The sequence below is a fragment of the Aptenodytes patagonicus genome, chromosome 10 (assembly GCF_965638725.1).
Source record: "Aptenodytes patagonicus chromosome 10, bAptPat1.pri.cur, whole genome shotgun sequence".
Classification (NCBI taxonomy): domain Eukaryota; kingdom Metazoa; phylum Chordata; class Aves; order Sphenisciformes; family Spheniscidae; genus Aptenodytes; species Aptenodytes patagonicus.
Genome location: NC_134958.1, coordinates 21,515,561 through 21,519,098, shown reverse-complemented (window position 1 = coordinate 21,519,098; position 3,538 = coordinate 21,515,561).

Genomic DNA, 3,538 nt, shown 5'->3' with positions numbered 1-3,538 from the left:
AGAACACAGTTTTACTTTTCTAACACATGCGTGCAAATGCAAATTATCACTGCTATGGAATTGTCTACAGGACTGTCTAGATCAGTGATTTACAACAGTCTAGACTCAATTGCATCAATGCAAAGTGCCCTGTGCCCACAGAATTTAACTCCCAACGTTCATGTAAAAAATGGCGACTTGAATCAGGCATCATTAAACTGAAGGGCAAACTACATCATAATTGTATCTGCTTGCACACTTGTCTCTGCACTTCCAAGTCTGCAAAACAACTTCTCAAGCCACTTACCTTAACCAGCCATTCAGCCAACCTGTGTGGTCTGTGCCACGATGGCATCTTAGATTAAATGCTAAAGATTGAGCCTCTGTGAGTTCACAAATTATGCAGTGAATATCTTGCTAGCACACTTGCATTCTGCATTTGAAAACGTTGGGCCACTCTTGCCCTGCACCCATCCTTAGTCTTTGATCCTCTCATTCTCTCAAAAGAAATGGAAGTGCAGGATATCCTTGTATACATTTCTGGTACACATTTCTGAAAATGTTGCTATGATGATAGTCACAAGCTGGATGTTGTGAAATGCTGAATAAACATTCTTTGAAGAATTTCAAAGAAGCTTAAACTGTATTAAAGACAAAAGCACATCTCAGCAGTGAAGCTACCTGTCCACATCAAGAAAGATGGAGAAGATCTAAGCAGCAAAGCTGTGCTGGAGACAGTTCAGTCCAATTCAATCAAGTCAGCTATTGAAATTGCAGCTGTTTTTCAAACTACTTGTTACAACCTGCTTCCAGCATGCCTTGCTCCCCGCTCTCCTGGGAACTGCATTGCCCATCCTCAGTTCAGCAAGCCGTCCCTCCTCCTCTACCCGTGCAGGCAGAGAGCTAGAATTTCCTGCCTACATTCCCATGTAAGCAGGCAAGTTCTGGTGGCATCTTACTACTCGTCCCATCTTTCCCCTAAATGTCACTTGACTTGCATGCCATGCTTGGTATGAGATGCCAGCGCAGGCCCACATTTTATACCAGACAGAGTCTGTGGATTTGAAGTTATGGAGACTGGTGATACCCAAAAATTTCACGTGTTCTCCAAAGAACCAAGAGTATTTCACTGCAAAAGAGCCTAACAAAAACACTGACAAAGACCCCATACTGGCACCCGCTATCAGCGAGCTTTCTATGCATGAGAGCAGCGAGACAGCACTGCAAAGAAGAATGCCAGGCACTGTTATATTTACTTTTCTTCAGGAGCCATGCTTAGAGGAACACTTGGCATTTATCTTTTTCTTGGTGTTTGATGTTGCCATCTCAGGCAATGCGAGTCCAGCCCACACAGTCTCTCCGTTCCTCCTCTCGCCCCAGAGCCCTTTGCCATCCTCCCCGCAAGCCCCTTTTGTTCCCTGCATGTATAAAGCTGCAACCCCATCACAGGCCCTTGTGTAACAGCACTTGTCTCCTCTCCAAGCATGAAGTCCTAGCCCTTTCTTGCATCCTTTTCATCATTCTCAGTTATCAAAGCTAGACGCAAAAAAGAAACCGAAGACTGTTTACTGAACACCGGTTTCTATGAACTGTAACAAAATATGTATTGTGTTGTGAAAATAGAGAAAATTAATACAGAAAATCAGAGCAGGCTGTTATGTTTGTTAAGTTCAACACTGAAATTGTGTAACAGCATTGTTGTATTAAAATCGTTATAAGAATTTTTAAATATCATTAATCCTTTTTCTATCAAACTCCTCTTAGGCTTTTTTTCTATCAACTCTTAATGGCATTTTTGATAGTATAATCTATATGCTTTTAAAAGTACCATATGTCACAGAATTGTAATATATAAAGCACAAACAGACAGCACATTAAAGAGCAGAAATTACAAGACACAATCACACCCTAAATGCCATAAATTCAATGCAAAACCATATTAATAGTGCAACCAACTTTGAGCATGTCTTCTGGGTATATAAATTATTTTTTAGTGACAGAAAATGCTCTGATAAGGCTTGCAAGATTGGGAAGTTTTATCCATGAGCATATAAGGACTTGAAAAGAAAGCTGAAAAAAGACTTAGTATCTCCATGGTATCCAGGAACTGGTTCTGGATATAACTTCCCAAAACTGTAGGAGGAAAAAAGCCTAACTTTGCTGCCATGGAAACAGAACAGTGGAATATAACTGATTGTTACATGTCTGCCTTTACAAGACTGATCCCTAAAACATTGAGGCCCTCAATAGTATGGGTAATGTCATTTCCACCTGAGAAGTAAATCGGCTAGAAAATGAACAAGGTGAAGCTATTGAGCTAGCTTGCCAAGCACAGGAGAGCAGTTCAGGAATGACAGGTATTTCTGGGAAAAGTGCAGGATTAGAGAGGAGAAAGAGAATAAAAGAAAGATCAAGAAGGAAAATACCATGATGCTAGAAGAAACTGGGGAGGAGGGGTTTGGTTTGACTAGCAAGATAGCAAACAAGGCCTTTGCAATGAAGGGCTCAATTCTGGCCATGCTAAAGAGAACCTTATGAACAAATAGGGCAGCAAATACTGGATGGGTGTTACCTTGCCCTCACTCCCAGAGCACATGTGCAGTCTCAGCAAAATCACAGCTTGTGAAATGACATGCACGTCTTCTCATAATTTCTTAAGTTACTTTTCCTTTGTTCTTCACTGGCAAATCCCACCCTCTTTGGATGCGTCCAAAATGTTCTAACAATTAGCAACGTTTGCACTTTCCTCACTGTTGGGTTGTGCAACAAGAGCCATGCTCATTTGCTTCACTGGAAGCATTCCTTCTTCCCACTAGACAAATGTCCTGATTGTAAAATGCATGGCATTCTCCTCATTAAACATTTGCTCTCCCTGCCTGCCATGCCTGGTGCACAGATAATGTAGGCACTGGGAGCCAGGTTCAGTTTCTCCTTTAAAATCCATCAGTGTGCCCAGAGATCTCCTCACAGTCCAACACCGTGCACCTTTATACCCTTTGCTGGTAGCAGGTTGGCAAGGCAACCCGGCCAACGAGATCCTCGTTGCTGTCATTTCAGAAGAGATGTCCCGGAGGCAGCTGCTCTTTTGTGGACTCATCTCAGTTCTTGCCCCCAGCACTCCTGCCCGACACCACCCCTCAGCCTCCTGAAGGCACACAGTCCTGCCATCAAACCACTCCTCAGACGGCAACTGAGCGGGGTTTCTTTTTCCCTCATGATCTAAATGTCTACTGAGAGATGTCATTAGCTGTGGTACTGGGGGAATCTCTGAGAACAGGAGGAGTGCCGACCACTCCAGGCTAAGCTGCCATCGAGGCTGACGAACCGCGTCCCTCTCCTGAGGGAGGGGAAGGAAAGTCCTCCAAAGCGCGCGCGGCTCCGCAGCCGCCCCCTTGCGGGACACGCGCCGGGCGCCACCGCGGCCACCCGGCTGTTCCTTTAAGGGGGAGCGGTTCGCCATCTTAGGTTCCTCCGCCCCCTCCCGCCACGTGACGCAAACGGCCGCCATCTTAGGCTCCCCGCGCCGCCGCCTCGGCTCGTCTGGGTCACGTGGGGCGGG